Here is an 18,864-nt window from a genome sequence, read left to right as displayed (position 1 = left end):
CAACTCCCCGCACCCACATGGCAGTGAACAACCCTCTCTAAATATCCCCAGGACATCGAAGGCTCCCACAGGCGGCACAAAGGCAATACATGCAGACAAAACACAGAATTTTGTAAAAAAAAAAAAAAAAAAATTCAATGTTTTGTCTTTTAATGCTGTATAAGTAATGCTGGAATTTTAAGCAAAGGAGGCCAGATTCTACATTTTCTCCTCAAACTAAGACGACTAGTTTGCCAAGCAAAAACAGTGTTCCACTGGCGTAGTGAGGAAGGGAGAAAATGTATCCTGAAAGCCCTGGTGATTAAGATGACTACAGAACTAAAACTGGGGAGCTTAGACAGAGGGGAGCACGTTCTGACATCTCAGGTCATATTTAAACCAAGCGACAGAGCGTCTAAGCCGAAAAGCATGGACAGATGTCTGTCCAGTGCAGACAGGCCAAAGCACCACGCGGCCGAAGGACTGACAAGGGGTGATGGTGGGAAAAGCTGGGGCGGAGGATTGTTGCACATGGCCTAAATGTGTTCAAAAGGTTTGCACTTGAAGAAAGCTCCCCTCGCTCTGGGCAGAGCTTCCTAAAGGGAATATACTCTGTGTCTCCCTCTACCTTTCTCCCGTGCCTCCTCCAGCACTCTGCCTTCTTCTTTCCTCTTTCTTCTTTAGATTTTGGAGACAAGGTCTTGTTACACAGCCTGGGCTGGGCTTGAACTCACTTCTGTAGCCCAGCCTAGCCTCCAGCTCATGATCCTCCCGCCTCAACCTTCTGAACGCCGGGATGACAGTGTGCGCTACCTGGCCCAGCTTCCATTCTCCCTTGAGCACTCTGCTTTCTACTTCCTGATTCTTGCAGGTTTAGGCAGGAAGAGGACTTAGAAACGGAGACCAGTATCTTCGTCTTCCAGATAACCAAACCAAACAACAGAACAACAGAAGTATCTCGAAAAACACTTCTTCTTTTGGGACTCAGGCAGTTAGCAGTTCTTGCTTTCGGTATCTACCATGTATTGTACTAAAAGGGGACATGGCAGGCAAGCATGAAACCAGAAATTCTGCTCAGCAATGCCCCGCCCCACGTATCTTCAGTTTTCCTCATCCCAGGATTACGTGCTTTGGGGCTTCCACAAGGAGGCATCAGAGATAGGCCCTGGTCCATGTTATCTAGGTCAACTTTAAGGTGGACAGGTTTCAGGTAGAATGGTAGCGTTTTATGAAGAGTCACCTGATCCTAAAAAGGTGACTGGTTTGTCTGGGACTGGGAGCATTACTAGGATGTGGGGCTGGGAATGCTAAAACCACGAAAAGTCTCGGGCATGGGAGATGACTTGGTTCCACTTTACTGCCTTCGGTGGGACCACGCGAGCGAATGGTCCCAGACCGATGAAAGCGTTTCAGCTGATACCTGTTGAGAGGGTAGGCAACCTTTTCAATATTTTTCAGACAACAGGAAAAATAAAGATTTATAACGATAAAGGGTTTGGGGCCCTTGGAGAGGAAGTTCTTCTCAAAGCAGGAAGTGTTGTGTTAAATCCATCAACAGAAAGAACAGCATGAGAAGGCAGTTGGATTTTAAGTGTGACTAGAGCTTCCTGTTCTAGCTCAGGCTTTTCTAACATTTCCTTTTCCTCATAGACCAAGCGAGGGGGAGAAGGCTTTTTTTTTTCTTCTTAAGAATAACACCATGAGGGGCTGGGGATTTAGCTCAGTGGTAGAGCGCTTACCTAGGAAGCGCAAGGCCCTGGGTTCGGTCCCCAGCTCTGAAAAAAAGAACCAAAAAAAAAAAAAAAAAAAAAAGAAAAGAATAACACTGTGAATCCCCAAATCCTCAAAGCCTAATAGTTTAACATGCTCTCGCTTTCATGCAGAATACCACGGAGAAGCAAACAGTACTTGGTTTTCACTGTAAGCACCCTCCTTCCAAATCTCTCTCCAGGATTGGGGACTGAACTCAAGGCTCTGCGCATGGTAGGCAAGGACTCAACCAATGGAACTATACCCCCAGCTCCTAGTTCTACTTTTAATATTTTTTCTATTAAATGCTGTTGAAAGTGTTGACAGTTCATTAAATATGCATATATTTTTATTTTCAATATCACTGCTTCCTATAAAGATCAAAACCTGACTCTTGAGATTATTCATGACATTTTTTTTTAATTGTAATAGGGAGATACTGCCACAGAAAAACCCACACTTAGAATTGCTTCTCCCCTGCAGCGCTTCTGTTTTAACCTTCAGAGCAGTGTTTTAAAGGGTGGCCTCTCCACTCTCCTCTTCAGTGGGTCTCAGGGGGAATAGGGGCCAGATCTAGACAGGGATAGAAAGAACATGAAGTTCAGGAGGGCTTCCATCCAGGAGATGCTCTCTCACTGGACAGAGCAAAGGTGTTTTGCACACGCTTTGGGAAAGCCGCTCCTTTGGAATACCAGGGGGTGTGCAATCAGAGCACTGAAAAGTTAGGTTTTAGCAAATGGCAGCCCACTGAGGCGCCACCAGACCACAGAAGGGCTCTCTTTCCTCGCATGTCCATCGTTAGGTGTCCATGGCTGAATCCTTCAGAGCAAGAGGAGAAAAGGAAAAACCACCCACACTCTGCACTGAAGAGTGGCCGACACCACTGTCTGCACCTGCAGGAGGAAGTCTAAAAGGATCCAGACGAGGTCACAGTTTGGTAGAGTGGGGACAACTGTCAGATGTTCGGACAGCAACAGGCCCACCCCATCAGAGTCCTGACGCTACTGAACACCACTCTCCCCTGGACTGTGAACAGTGTGGCTCTCCCTGAGGGCCTCAGTGACTTGTACAATTGGCTCCTTTGAGACTGCCAATGCCAGACCAGGGCCTTATTGGCCTTCCTCTGTTTAGACAGGACTTATCAGACAGGTTATGCTGCTTTCTGCCACATTGCTTTGCAGATATCTCTAAAATACCAAGGTAAAGGGGAACAAGAAATGGACAGGAATTTCTCACTGTCAACCGCAAAGGCCTACAAAGGACTACAAAGGCCGCAGGCTTTGCTGATGATCCACGGTTAAGCCCCTAAATAGTAGGGGTTGGGTTTTGTTTTGTTTTGAAGGACTGTAAGAGAATAATTAGTAAAAAGTAAGGTCAAAGTCAAATGGTCCCTTCCTGGAGGGACTAAAATACACCTCCTGATGCTGGTAGCTAAGTCAATAATAATTTTTGCTTATGCAGAAAAACCTCCCAACAGCATTAAGATGGCCATGGATCCCTCTCCTGTTTAGCATATCTAAAAAAAAAAAACCCACCTCGAAAGATAAAAATTCAACACCTTTACAAATCAACACAAATCCAGAGACAGACGCCAAGACAGCTAGTGGCAACCCATTCGCACACAGCACAGCGTGAGGAAGATGCTCGAGACAGGTTTTTTACTTCAGTCTTCAAAATTATTTTGTGAAGAAAATAACACATAAAACCGGGTGTGGTGGCACACACCTTTAATCCCGGTACTCAGAAAGCCGTGAATTCAAAGCCAGCTTGGTCTCCATAGTGAGCTGCAGGACAACCAGGGTTGTGTGGAAAGACTGTCTCAAGAATAGCAAGAAGAATGCATGAAACAGCAATCCAGAGCCAAGAACCAAGGGACAGTGTCCCCCAAAGGTCAACATGGTTCCTGGGCACTACTAGGAAGATAGCTCTGTTGGTAAAGCATTTGGTGTGCAATCAGGAAGACCTACGTTCCACCCTTAGAACCCGACTGACAGCAGAACCACAACCAGGCTATGGCAGCAGGTAATTGTAACACGACAGGGACAAGCAAATCCCTGAGGCTCCCTAGCCAGACAGCCCACCTTACTTGGAGAGGTCCATGCAAATCAGACCCTTGTCTATAGACAGGCAGGCAGGCAAACAAATACATCAGGGAAGAAAGCTCTTCAGGACAGAACCTGAAGTTGTCCTCTGGCCTTCACATGTAATGTGCATGTTCTCCTGCACACTCATGAAAGTAAGTGGACACACACACACACACACACACACACACACACACACAGAGAGAGAGAGAGAGAGAGAGAGAGAGAGAGAGAGAGAGAGAGAGAGAAGAATCTAACCAAAATCAAAATTCTATTGACCCAAGAGTTCAAGGCCAACTACCACCATGAGTCAGTCATAGTAATGGCTTCCAGGTTAGAGAGAATCTTATAACTGCTAGCATTCTCTCTGTCTCTCTGTCTCTCTCTCTGTCTCTCTCTCTGTCTCTCTCTCTGTCTCTCTCTCTGTCTCTCTCTCTCTCTCTCTCTCACACACACACACACACACACATGCCATTTCTGTCACGTTGGTGACCTAGTGAGCAACCTTCTGAGGTGCTAGTGCAGCCAATCTCTCTCTCAGGGGGCAAACATACACCTGGTGCCACATAGCAACGCAGCCTCTACAGAGGCAGTTGCCCAACAGCTCCAGGGACCTCGGAAAGTGTCTTCAGGGAAAGGCGCGAAGCCTCAAAACAAGCCTTTGATCTCTGGGCACACACCCACTCGGGAGAGCGGTGAGATAAAATTCTTAAAACTCGGACAAAGTTCACTTGACAGCTGCCCCTTTCAGGCTGTGAACCGGCACACCTGGCCATTGGGCCACTCCTTCCCTCGGCAAACTTGACCTGCCTGAGCAGGAAGCCGTGACGGATGGGATGGGATGGCTGCTGTGAGCGGCGCTCACAGAGAAGCCAGGTTAGAACCAGAGCCTTAAGCTGTTCAGTCAGCACGGTGTGTTACGGCGCCATCAAAACCAAGAGAGGACACAGGGCAAGAGTGTTTCATGAGCTATGGAGCCCCCCACACAACATTAGACATTCAGCTATTAAGTAACAGCCAAACTGGAATGTCGAAGGCTGAGGGGATGACTCAGTAGTGATGTCCTTGCTGCACGGCACAAGAGCATGCGTTTGGACCACCAGCAACTGCACCAGGAGCTAGGTACACAGTGCGTATCTGTAATTTCAGTGCCAGCGAGGTAGGGATAGGTTCCTTCATCCCTGGAGCTCAGTGGCTGGCCAGCCAGTCTAGCCAATCATGCACTAGGAACCAGAACAGACCCTGTCTCAAAACTTAGGGTATGGAATAACTTAGGAAGACACAAGACATTAACTTCTGGCCTCTATATCCGTGTGCACGCGGGCATGTACGTGCACACACGTGCACACACGTGCACACACACACACACACACACACACACACACACACACCACAACACATTCACAATCCCCCCCAACCCAGCCGAACACAAAATTAAACTGTCGATAAACATCAATGATTATGTAATTACTATGTAGTTATATGGAGAAATTAAGGAAAGATCACTGTGTTTAAAAACACTATCATAAAAAGTTAACTGATCCAAACACCTATTAAACAATAAAACTCAAGTGCATTCTCTTAACGATGAGTGTCTACGATCCATGAATCTCAACTTGAAGGACCTTCTCCAGGAAGCTTCGAGGCTGGCTCTGTTTCTTTCAAACATCCATCTCCCGCCCTATGGATGTTCCTGAAGCAGGTTATCTATTATACTCTTGATTATTGCTGACTGGATTCTGAGTCTACAGGCATTTCTTGAGTACATACTATGCATCGTTAGATGTGAGAGGTAAGATGAGCATGTGATCGGACACAAAAGCAGATACAGCAGTCTTGTGTGCCTTGAGGCCATAAGGAGTCAGCTGGGCGGGTAAGAAGCCCCTCGAGGGATGAACGCTCACACCAGAGCACATAGCACTCCTATGGGACAAAGAGGAGTCAGAATCCATCTCCTAAGACGCTGCCTTCGAGATGCACTTAACTTCATTGCAAAAGTAGGTGACAGGGAAACCTAGCTATTACAAACCAGGTCAGAACTTAGTAAAGCAAGTGCCATTCCAAAAAAAAACTAAGGACTGCCAAGGACTGACGGGTCACTGCCATCTCATCTTAACTGTGCGCAGTCCCAAACAAAACGGAATGCAATGTGAACTTGGAATTCTACCTGACCGATCCGGTCACACACTCAAGGAAGTGCTGAGCACTGGGCTAGACGTTAGGGGGGGGGGGCGCGTTCTACCAGGGAACTGCTTCTTCAAGGGAAGATGTGCCAGTGACTCACAGTGCTGTGACCGAGAGAAGGGGCAGCAGCAAGTGACAAGAGATAACAACATGCGGTACTGTTTGGGATCCAGCTTGCTCCCTGAAGATTCAAGCGCTGGAAGCTTGGTCTCCAGGGTATTCAGGCTGAGGAAGGAGAACCTTTACAACGCAGGGCCTGAGCAAGGCAGTCAGGTCAGGTTCCGGTGGCTCTACCCTGGTGACTGCATCAGTACGGTCACGCCCGAGGAGGCTGACAGCAGGCGAGACTACGCCACATCTTGGTTCCTTTTGCATGTATCCCTTCGCACCTCTACGCCACATGGAAAGGCAGCTGCTGGTGAGGGACAAAAGGGTGCTCACCAGACACCAGGCTGCCTGTAGAATTGCCAGCTGCCACGATGGCGACAAGATAAAACCTTCTTTCTTAATAAAATACCCGCCCTCGGGAATTTTGTTATAACACAAAATGGATCAACGAGGTTGTGAAACTCCAATGAGAAGCTTGAGAACCCCAGGGCAAGAGGGTAAGACGTATGTGTATGACTACGGATGCTGCAGTGGCCTCTACCAGACACCTCCCTGGGATACAGTATGGCAGGTCTGATGCTAATACAAGTCACCTAGTCAAGAAGCTCTGGAGGCTGGTGACTCCACTCAGTAAATAAAGCTGTTGTCATACAAGCCTGAAGCCCTGCTCCCCAGAACCCAAATAAAGATATAGAAGGCGAGAAAATCAACTCCACAGAGTTGTTCCCTAACCTCCACACATACCCCATGACACAAGTACACCCAACAACAGACAGACACACAGACACTTACAGAGAGAGAGAGAGAGAGAGAGAGAGAGAGAGAGAGAGAGAGAGAGAGAGAATATATGCACTTTCAGGAGTCTTGTGCACATACATACCCACATGTGTGCTTCTGGTAAGGCGAATTCTGCCCCCATCCCAAGTCAACCCTCTAGCAATGCATAGAACAGCAGTAAGAACTTCCTGATACCTACTGGCTCATACTAGATCTTCAATCAATGTTTACTTCATGCTCACCCACAGGGCAAGCAAAGAGAAACCAAGAGGAAACAGGTCCTGGAAACCCCACGTGGTTTACAGATTCAAACCTGGATATAAACTCCCCCGGGGCTGATGGGCACAGACCCACTCTACACGACTAACTTCAAATACTAAAGATTCACAGCCACGTCCCACATCTTCCTTCCAAACCCTCCGTGCTTACTCCTTTACTGGGAGCTGACAGACAAGTAGGCTCCATTGGAACCCCTCAATCCTTGATGTAAACCCTGGCCATATTCACTGTAAAGGCGGCCCCTGTCAAGACCCACCAGGGAAAACCTGAGCTTCAGGAGTAACTGGAGGATGTGGGGGGCTGACCTACTTCACAGATGAAGTACCCACAGCAGAGCTGGGAGTTTAAAACTCACTGCGGAGTAGAAGCCAATTTGCCCATGTGGAGAGCCGACACACAGCATCCCTTAGACTGAGTGAGAGCTGAGGTGGAAGTCTGCAAAGCCCACCAGGGTCCAGGTCTCTCCGTAGAGAAATTCTGAGAAACATGAGTTCACCCTCCCAAAGCTCCATACTCTCCAAATGCCACTTATTTCAAAAGATGCTTCAGAGCTAGGCATGGTGATGTGGGGTTATTATCCCAGCACTTGAGAGGCAGGACAATCAGGAGCTTAGGGCCATCCGCCACTACAGGCCAAAAGTCAACAAATAAAATTAAAACATCTTCTGTGTTTGGCTACGCCACCTCTCCTAGTATGTGTGAGTCTGAAGCTTGAGAAGGAAAGAATGAAATTGAACCAAGGACACCCGAGGGAGGGACATGGGACTCCGAGGGACCCGGATGGATAAACCCAAGTGACTTGTGGGGATGCGGATATGCAATAAATAACCACGAACTCCAATCATGTCCCTAGTACCCACTCTTGGACAAGAGACACAAAAAAGGTAGACTGTCCTGACAGAGCTCCTATGTCCAAAGGTCGCGATTGAGGACAACAAGTGCATATATCACTTTTTAAATTGAGGCGTTTATTAGCTGCAGTATGCTGCTATTTCCCGTGGGCAAGACAGAATGGGAGGCAGGCAGGGTTACAGAGACACAGAGGACAGAAGAAGGCAGGGAGGCGAGGAAAGGGGAGGGAGTGGGGTTAGCAATGTGAATGCTTGGTCTCTGGCAGGTAGTAAGTGCTCAAAGAGAGCTAACACACGGGGAGACTGTGAGGAACCATGTTACTGAGAAGCTGGCACACAGAAACATCTGAAGGACTCTCACATAACGCTCCCAACCCCAAGACACTGGCATTCCCATTCTGCAAACGAGGAAGATGGCGTTGAGTGCAAGCCGGTGATCATCAAGTAACAGATTCAAGCCAGGCAGTCTGCTCTCTTGGTTCCTTTCTGTCACCTCCATCACACCCACCACTCTAAAGTGAAGCTTCTGTAACCTGGGACTTCTCAGATTCCCACCCCACGGCTACCAAGACGAAACCTCACAACAAACATTCATACAACACAACTGGTGCGACTCTAACGGGCATCAGAGCTCGAGTAACTGCAGCATGGATTTTCTTAAGTGTTGCTCCATACAGCAGCTAGGTTATGTAGAGCGTAAAATGCTGCTTCCTCACAGGAACGGGCCGTGCCTAGCAATGAGCAAAGGTCTGAACACAAGAGACATCTATTTTCCTTCCTTTAGGGAGTGGCCAAGGACTAGGTCCTGGAAGAGAAGGTCTCAATTTTCATTGTTTGCAGAGAAAGCTGTTGAGTTACATGATTTTAAACTGCAACATAGACAGGCTGGTGAGGAACAGGTAAGGTTCTGGCTAGAACTAGAATGGATTGACTCCTTCCTAATATGCAAACATCAGTGGGTAGACATATCGGGCTATATTGTTCCAACCTACCTATTAGATAATGGAACCTAGGAGGGGCAAGCATTGCTTTTGTGCTGAGACTCTGACAATGCCTGGAGAGAAAGAGGGTTTGTGTGTGTGTGTGTGTGTGTGTGTGTGTGTGTGTGTGTGTGTGTGTGTGTGTTTGATAGAGAGGACTCAATTAGGCATGCATGACCGGGCCTCTCCAAGGCTGTTAAGCAAAGGCCAGTGTGCTGTTTGCTCACTAACACCTTTCCTAAGGACAAGCAGGGGAGAACAGAAGGCGAGGAAACACACCTGTCAATTTCTCTCCTTGTGAGCAGTTCAGGCAAACTGCAGGCTGGACAAGAAACATAACTGGCTAAAATGAAACACTAGAAAGCATGGGCTTCAGTTTCCCAAGCACTCCCTGTCTCTAATGATCAGACTCGCTAAGCCTGCCTTGCCCTGTCTTAGAGCAAACAGAAGCATAATGTTCAAAGTCTAGAATTTCCTGATGTAACCCTTCAATTACAGCCCTCGCAACTATCAACGTCAAAGGGTAACTCTGACCACCTACGAAAAGGTTCTGAAGAGGGATCCCACCTTAACACGCCAGTCGACATTTCTACACCCAAAACGAGTAACTACACCTTCACTCTCAAGAAAGGAAGGCCAAGAAAGCCGACGTTCCTTGGGGTGCGCGCCAACCACGTGCTGGGGTGTGAGGCCCTCGGCACGCCCACTGACCCCTCGATTCTAAACAATTCGTGCAAGGCGCTTTTTTATCTTGGTTTTACAGACAGGGAAATTGAGGCTTAGAGGATTTTAAGCCCCAGATTGCTTAAATGCCAATAAGATCGGAACACAGGACTGCCCTTCTACCCTTCTGAACCCAAACCCCTTCACACCATGCACACACCATCTCAGAGAGCGGTCCTTACCTCCACCGGGAACTGTCTCTGACACCGCTCCCCCGGATGATTTGGGGGACCAGTGTGCTGGCAGCTGTTTGGGACGTTTAAGGCTATGCTTGGACATGCTAATAATGTCTTCAGGTATCAACTCTTCCCCCTTCAGTAATCACTAGCACAAATAACCTCCAGTTTTTGCCTCTCTGCCAAATCTGTACACATGGACACTGTCCCGTTTATGCTTTTGATTAGTGATTAGTAAACCAGCATTTCCTGCATGGTGGAAGCCCAACCCCCCGGTGAGAAACTCCCTCACTTCCCGGATGGCTTAAGGGAACAAGTCTTTGGTGCCCATGTACCTGGGGAACATGACCTTCCTACTTGCAGGAGGGAAGTCGCCAATACCCTAGCATGAGAGAGGAAAAAAACCCGCCAGAGACGGAACTGTTCATACCTCCTTCCTTTCCTGTTGCTCCTCCTGGCCCCTGCCTCAGCCTCACCGTTTTACTGCATTTACAACCTGTCCGTGTCCTTCTCCTCCAGTCTGGATGCTCCCTGCAACGCTACAACGCACCCCTGTCCCCTAAAAAAAAAAGGCCACAACGTGCATGTTTGCGACTGTAAGGAACACAAAGGCCTCTTCACTGTTGTCCACAGACAGATGCATCTTTATCTAGAGCCTTGTCAAACTGCAGGCCAACTTACTCCATTACTGATGGTTTGTGAGGGAAAAACAAGTCAGTGTGGCTTTGGCTCCGTGCCAGAAAACACTACACGCATTTGTACTGATTTGAGGCTAGAACGTCCCTTCGTAGCCCTATTATGCGTAGACACTTCTCGTCTCTGTCCCATTCTAAAGCTAAAAGACCAGTATCCTCAAAAGGTCTAGAGTTTGCTGCAATGTCTAATATGCACCTCACCGCTCAAAGGTTTTAAGTCAGAGCGGGGAGCACTGTCCTTTACGGAAGGACAGATCTGCAGCGCTACACGCTACACACCTGCAGACTCCAGTAACAGCCCTTAAGATAGCGCCAACTTCTTCCGTGTAATCTTTCAACCTATTTGATTTAATCCGGTCTGCCCTGGCTGCATGCCAGTGAGATCATACTGAGGGTCCTCACAGACTCCCCCAAGTGAACCCCAACACTCCATACAACCTTGGTTAGCCTCAGGTAATTCCTGGTGGAATGGCTTCCGGAATCGCAGAGGCTCTCACAAATGACGAGAGTCACAAAAAAAAACAAAAACAAAAAAAAAAAAAAAAAAAAAAACCAAAAACCAATTCCTGCTTTGAACACAGCTCTGAGCACCGCACCGCACCGCTTTTGTGGGTCTGACCCATGCAGCCACCCAGGGACCGTGCACTTGCCTGTGCTTGTTTTAATGTTCCTCTCTGGCTGCTCTGAAAATCTTCCTGCTTTTTTAAACAGAGAGGCTTGAATTGGCATTTTGCTTGGGTCCCACCAAATATGCAGCTGGCCAGTCTTTGAAACATCTAGCAAGTTTGAGATGCTGTGTCAGAAGCAGCGGGGTGTGCTCAAGCCTGCGGGGAAGCTGTGAACTGAGGAGAATGAGCTGGTTCACGTGAGGGACGTGGGTACCGCTGGGTGCATGGAAATGTGGCGGGCCTGCCAGGACTGAGGCGGAACCACAGGGCCTCTCAGGGGCACAGCATAGCACGCACCTGAGGTACCTCTTCTTAAAAACTCCCTGAATCTTTCTAAAATCCTTAATTATAGGCTTTGCTCAATTTCAGTCGCATTCTCCCTCCGAAGCATCACAGTTTCCCCTTTCAGGCGCTGGTCTGTAGGGTGGCATTCTGTTTGCGTGATCTGTTCAGCTGGAGCTAAGGAGCTGTTAGAACACTGCTTCCAGGCTGTTCCCCAAAGGCCCAAGTCCTTGGAGCCTCCAAGGGCTTGGTTCAAGTCTCTTCCAACACTTGAGGATGCTCAGAACTGGAAGCTGGGACAATGCGGGGCCACGCACGGTCTAGAAGGTGGATGCAAACTCCCAGGACATCCTCTAAGAAACCACCTCAGGGAAGTAGGTCGGAAGAAGCCAGTAAACCGAGAGGTGGTTTATTTTTCATGATTAGGTTTGCCACGCACCAGTGTGTACTCCTGTGTGAGCATGCATACGTGTGTGCATGTGTGTCTGCGTACATACATGGAAAGACGCACCCATGCATGTACAACTAGAGGCCAGAGGAGTCTTGAAATCGGGCGTCTTTCTCAGTTGCTTTCAACATTACGTTTTGAGACAGGGTGCCTCACTTAACCTAGGGCTCCCTGGGGAGCTGCACTAGCTGGCCAGGGATCCCAGATTCTCCTGTCTGTTTCTGGAACTACATGGGTGGGGCTTTTATTATGAGCTCTGCTAATACAAACTCAGACCTCCCCCCCCATGCCTGCATAGCAAAGAGCTGACCGCTGAATCATCTCCCACCTGACATTGTTTCTTTGAGAGCTTCCATAATTATTCTATGAGTATGTGCAGACACGTGGGGTCAAAACTTCCATTAATGTTCTCAGACTTGACAGCTAGAAATGCATGGATGCTTTTTACTCGACAGACAGACAGACAGACACACACACACACACACACACACACCCTAGAACACACAACAGCTATAAAAAAAAGTAATGATCTATGAACTTAATAGTAGACATAAATACTCCACAGTGCCCAGCTTCCTGCTTGTTACTCCAGTCTGTCTTAATCCCCACTCACGGCCTCTCCTCCAGAACCTGAAATCAGCAGGAAGCAGATATGTTTTATGGGCTATGTGTCATTTGGTGCCGCCTGCGCATCCTAATCGGTGATGAAATAGGGGAGCTGAAGCAATCGCACCATCAAAGTTAGAGATGTGGCCGGCTTGGCTCCTGGTCTGGCCGCTCTTGGGAAAGCGAAGCCAGCTGCTTGATTCCTGGTAAAAGGAAGACAATGTGGCCCTGCAGACTCCTGGAGCACAAGGGCAATGCTAGCGTACGGTGCTCAGAAAAGGGATCGAAAGAAAAATCCAGGCTTCTTTGCACTCAGGGGAAGGTATCTGTGTCCACAGAGGGCTCCAAGCACCCTCAAAACCTGTCTTTTCAAACACTGGCTCAAATGAGAATTGCTGCTTCCCAAACTGGCCCTCGCCTGAACCCTTGCAATTAAAATCACCTGGTTATTCTAGTATACAAGGTATCTCGGCATACTCGGAGGACTAGGATGAGTGGCTGGGCAGTTTATTAACAGCTTCAAGGCCACTATGGTGCTCACAGCACCCATGACAAATAGAAAATGGCACTGACTGAACCACACAGATCCAACGAAACAATAATCAGAGCCATCCAATGGCTCCAGTGCTATTCTACCCTCTGTATAAAAGGAAAACCACACAGCGTCAGAATTGGAGGGAGCGAGATGTGATTCCTTCTAGAGGCGTGTACATCACGGAGCAACAGGGATACTTTAGGTACCCAGAGACCGTCTGAATAGCATCCCACAGCGTACTCAGAGTATTCCTACAACCAGAGAGGAACCAGCTCCGATCTGCCCATATCCACCAATTTCCTAAAATAAGGCACTTCCTACCAAATACTAACACAAACACCGGTGCAGAAGTGAGCATGGTGTAAGGGTGTCAGCCTGGTCAAGTGGTCTTAATGGGGTCTAATAAAAAGGCTTTCCTACTTCATCACACCGCAGCCCTGATCTCCACGTATTTTGTTCCAGATCATTTTTAGAGGCAGGGTAATAAGCAAGAGGAAGCTTTCTTCAGCTTTTCAGTAGCAGGTCCAGAGAACCTAGCAACTTCCTTCTCACCAAGCCTTGGGCTCACCACAATCATATGCCTAAGGATGCTGCTCTCCCCAGAGTTCTCCCAATTGTTAGGGCAAGCAAGTAGGGAGCCTTGGATCACTGTAAGAAACCTGACTCAGTGATTCAGTAGCCCGATAGCCGTACTGCACTCTGGGATGGCTTTGTGGGCAAAGATGGCTGCCACTAAGCCCGACTACCAATATGGCTAATCTCTGGGTCTTACGGGGTTGGGAAGGAAAGAACCAACTCCACAAAGACTACCTCTTATTTCTACATGTGTGTCATGGCATGTATGTGTTTACATAATCACATACATTTATACACACACATACATACATAATAAGTCTAACAGTTCTAATAATGTATCTGTGCATCCCATATCATTTATGTACATGAAAAGTTTTAATAAAAATGTTTTATAAAAAAGAAATTCTCCCACTTGGGTTAGTTTCCTTCTATTCCATCTCCAAATGTAGGTTGTTTTTTTTTTTTCTAAAAAGAACCTAACATCATTGCTTACAAGTTATCAGTATCGCACTGTGAAATTGTGAGAAGAGCTATAGAAAGAGTCGGCTGTCAGGAACCTTCAGTTCCAGACCATCAAAACTCAGCTTCCTCTCAAAATGAGAAGAATCATGGCTGCCCTCTTAAGGCTGACTCACTTCGGGCAGGGAGAACGAGGAAGAAATCAAGGGAACACGGAACAGACGCAGAGCGAGCTTAGGAAGGGCAGCGCTGGACTCCACGCCCAGAAGACCACTTGTCAGTGGTGTGACTTTGGGCGAGTTATCTGATCTCCTCAGCTTTGCCTCATCTTTCAAAAAAAATAAAATAAAAGCACATCACCTCCTATCTCACAGGACTGTGGAGAGAACTGCAGGCGACACTGTGTCTGTAAACCTCGTGGCAGCAAACAGCAGTGCCCTCGCTTATTTGCAATGTGCCTTTTCTTGATTTTGGTTACCTGTGGTCAGCTGTTGACAAAAAATGTCCAATGGAAAAACCCCAGAATTAAGTAATTTGTAAGTTTTAAATAACACTCATTATTATGCTGTTATGATTGTTTTATTATTCATTAATATTTTACTGTGCCTCATTCACAAATTAAAAAATATTTACAGGTATATTTGGAAGAAAAAAAATAGTCATTTTATTTCAGTGGCCCGGGCAGCAGAGCAGAAGGGGTTTCTAAATATTACATAATTTAGTGACATCCCAGGAATGTTTTTATAAGATACTCCATGATGTTCACATTAACAACCAAATCACCCAAAGTCCCTTTCTCAGAACATATTCTGTCAGGCACAGTATCTGATACTATTGGTGTCTTCAGGCATCCCCTGGGGGTCTTGGGACTGTCTGCAAGGAAAGGGTGACTTGCCTATCACTAATAGGCTCTGTCATGGTGATCTTTTTGTACCTTAGACTTCTCTTCATCCTGAGGTGAAGTCAAAGCAACCACACTCTGGACTCAAAGTTCTAAGAAAACGAGGAGGCTCAACTCCACAGTCCTGCTGTCCAGACAGCCAAGGAAAGACAAACGACCTACAGCCATATATTACCTCCATTTTCAGTCTGTATGCTTATAGAGTCACTTAAAACAATTCTTCATCACTCCCAGAATTCCTAGCGGCATTGCGCAAGGCCATGGCTTTATCACCTAACTTCGATGTTACTTTTAATCACCTTCAAACTGGGTCAGACGGGTCCCGTGTCCACCTCCACTCCACCTCCCATAGGCCAGAGTCAACTTCTTTATACACAGAATGTGTTCAATACGTTCACTATCTTCTAACAGTCCTTGTGGCAATCAAACCCACACGCATGTCTTACCGACCTGTGTTCCCGTCTCTCACATGCCAGATTCAAACATCCCTCTCCACCAACGGGTCTACTGTGCTCGCCCTAAGAAAGTCAATCCCTTACTCTTGACCTTGTGTGGCAAACTACCTACACATCTACAAGTGTGGTACACCACTGGCTTTTGGTTTCCCTTCAGATTATAATAACGTATCCACACGGCTGTCTCCATAGCTGGCACGTGAGTTACGTTTTTCCCTACCTTAGCTTCTTGTCTCTTGGGCCTGAGTTAAACTACACATACAGTAGGCAGTCCAGAAAGTCTTACTGAATTACTTAATTGGTTAATTGGTTTCAGCAGGCCTCTAATCAAATATATGCTTGGAGAGGAGAAGCAGGACCCGGTCATTAGGCAATTCATTATCACAATATTTCTGATTAGTCAGCTATCACTCTGGAGGAGACAGCAAGGCGAAGGTGAGCTGAAGGGAAGTCCAAAACTGGTGGGTACTAATCAGAGCTGAGAACAAGCAACTCTGCTCCACTCTGGCCTGGGAACATCATCCACTGCCTCGGCTTCCCTGACCTCTCTCCCTTACCAACTGCTTGCTCTCTTCACTGATTTTCATTCATTTACTCAGTCATTCAACAAACGTGCTGTGCTGGGTATTTTTCTGACCCAAAACACAGCAGCAGCGAGTCAAATGAGGTCCCCGACTTACATTCTAGTACAGGGCTTCTCTGCCTCTGTCTAATGAATCACCCGGGGATCTTGCCTCAAGCACAAGTAGCCTTCATAGGTCAGGGGAGGGGCTGAGAGAGATTGCCTCCCAAATCCACTGGCGCTGATGCTGATGCTGAGTACACGCCACTATGGGTTCTCGTCAGCACAAGGTTCCAGGCAAGAGCACTGGCTCCGACCACGGCCTGCACACAAGAGTAAGCTTTGACTTTTAGGAAATGCTAACACCTCGATCTCTTCCCCACTCAGAGTCTCTAGGTGAGTTTCTGCAGTATAGCATGACATCAAGACATAAGCACGGTCCGAATCATTTCCACCTCATACCTGAGGTGGACAACCACTGTCCTACTGGGAAGACGGACAGAAAAACAAATATTTCATCCAGTAAGGACTCTGAGGGGAAACAAGGTAAGGAAAGCACAGGAGAGATCAAGAGTGAGTATGACTTTGTATAAGGAGGTTGAAGAACACCTTTCTTGGGGGGTGAGGGTCGGGGTGGGGGTGGGAGTGGCCATTTGAGCAGATACCTGGAATAAAGCCCAAGGAACAAAGCACGTAGTTATTTTAGCTCTGTGAGCTGGACCATGCAGAGACCCTGAGGCCAGAGTGTGCTTGGTGCGAAATAAGAGAAGGGACTAACAGGCACAACCAGAGGATACCCATGGAGAAAGAGGCTTGCGATTACGTTAAATACATTATCTAGTCTCAAAGGGAAAACCTAGAAAACCTGAAAAACTCCAGAAAGCCTGAGGCAGGAAGAGCACAAGTTCCAGTCCAGCCTGGGCTACCAAGTGAGACCCTGTCTTGGAAGAATAAAAACATTTGAAACAACAATGAACCTGAAGAAGTTTAATACAATGACTTAAATCTTAAAACAAACAAACAAACAAACAAACAAAAGCCAAAACTATTACCTAATTACCAAACACAGATAATCAAATCGTGTGTGTGTGTGTGTGTGTGTGTGTGTGTGTGTGTGTGTGTGTGTGTTCATAAGAACTGAATAGAGAACCATTACCATTCCACATCAGAGGAAAGAGACCAGATCCCAGGGAAGCAGGGCCATTTCCCAGGACCACAGATCTGCACGTCCGATCTGACTAACTTCAAGATCTGCTCCCTTTCCAGTATCTTTAACCACCTACGGAGCTGGTCTACTTTGTACTCCACACATGCCCCACATCAGGCAGTTAAGAAGCAAAAGGTAATGTTAGAGAGGAAAAGGGCAAAGTGAGGGGGAGGGGGAAGCAGCCAATGCCCACACAAGCCAAAAGACGGTGGGATAGATAATACCAGGTCACCCCTGCTAGACCAAAATACTCTTCTACTTGACCCAACCCCAGCCAGACACTTCTATAAAGATGTTTCTGTAGGTGCAATGAACATCAAGATCAACAGATCAATTGATTGGTTTTGTGGTACTAAGAACTAACTCAGGGTCTTGTCCATGCTAAGCAGGTATTCTACAACTTAACCATCCACAGCCCCAACCCTAACCGGCAACGATGCTCTCTGCAAAGTGGGCTGCACCCAACCAGTGGAAGAGCTTGAGAGATAGGACCAGAATAGGAAATGCAGCCTTCCAGCAGCCCTTGGATTGAGGTTACAGCATTAATGCTTCCCTTACACTCCAGTCGTCCAATACCACCATGGCATGAGATAATCCTCTAAGAACTAAGACTTCTGTGTCTGCCTATCTCTCATTCTATGCACAGGTACACATACACACGCACACACAAGCACACTCATGCACACACACACAAGCACACGCATGCACACATGTGCCCACACACATATACACACCTATCACATCTATTGATACCAATTTCAATATTAGTCTGCTATTGGTTCTGCTTCTCTGGAGAAGCCTGACCAATCCAGGGTACAACTGGGAACACCATCAAATCTATGATTTGCTGGTTAAGTCTTTGAGAGGTTTGCCAAGGCCACATCAGTAGGAAGGGATGACCCAAGGCCACCTCCCACCCACCGGAGCTGGCATTTCCTCGAAAGTCTCTGATCAGATTAAACTGCTAAATTCTGAGCATATATGTAATGTTTCTTACTGCACTTATATTCCTAACAAAGGATTAGTGGATGCAGTAAGGCCTGGGCACAGCAAGAAACATTCTTCACTTTCTCTGGGTACCAGGTCTCAAGCTAAGGGCTAAATAAAATTGTCCGTTGTTGGACTAGAAAAAAAAATGGTGGGAAATGAACAGTCACAGATGTCAGTCAACAAAACATGGCTGGTGGAATGCTGGAGATGGGTGGAGCCTGGAGGAAGGGCGAGAGTAAAAAGTGACCAGAGACGCAAACCCACCCACAGAGACTGTGGGGGACATTTGGGCAACACTACTCATGTCCCCTCCAAAGTGTTGGTCCAGATGAAAACCAATGACTTAGCATCAGGACTTCCAAGGAGTAATCCGCTATACATTATTCACATTTAAATCACATGACCCAGGGGACACTATTCTCCTGTTTGAGAAACATCTAGAAATGATTTAAAAGGGAATGTTCAGTGATCTGTGTGGCGCTCAGGATTAAGGAACTACTTTATGTGGAGCAGAGAAACCTTCGCCCTCCACAAATGGGAGGAAGAAAACTAACCCCATGGGCAGAGACGCACCTAAAACTCTACACAACTGT

At 47.2% G+C, this 18,864-nt stretch overlaps 2 protein-coding genes across 3 annotated transcripts in view; both read right to left on the bottom strand.

Annotated features, from left to right (window-relative positions):
• Etv6 (ETS variant transcription factor 6) overlaps positions 1–18,864 on the bottom strand; it is a 239,413-nt gene that overhangs the window by 159,777 nt on the left and 60,772 nt on the right. The gene's annotated exons all lie outside the window — the stretch shown is intronic.
• LOC134486852 (keratin-associated protein 5-5-like) overlaps positions 488–18,864 on the bottom strand; it is a 61,146-nt gene continuing 42,769 nt past the window's right edge. Inside the window, exon 1 of the mRNA XM_063286989.1 lies at positions 488–18,864. This exon is cut by the window's right edge and continues 42,769 nt beyond it. The gene's annotated coding sequence lies outside the window, so the exon portion shown is untranslated.

The sequence above is a fragment of the Rattus norvegicus genome, chromosome 4 (genome assembly GCF_036323735.1).
Source record: "Rattus norvegicus strain BN/NHsdMcwi chromosome 4, GRCr8, whole genome shotgun sequence".
Lineage (NCBI taxonomy): Eukaryota > Metazoa > Chordata > Mammalia > Rodentia > Muridae > Rattus > Rattus norvegicus.
The sequence above is the reverse complement of the archived record's forward strand: the minus strand, read 5'-3'. Positions and strand labels throughout refer to the sequence as shown.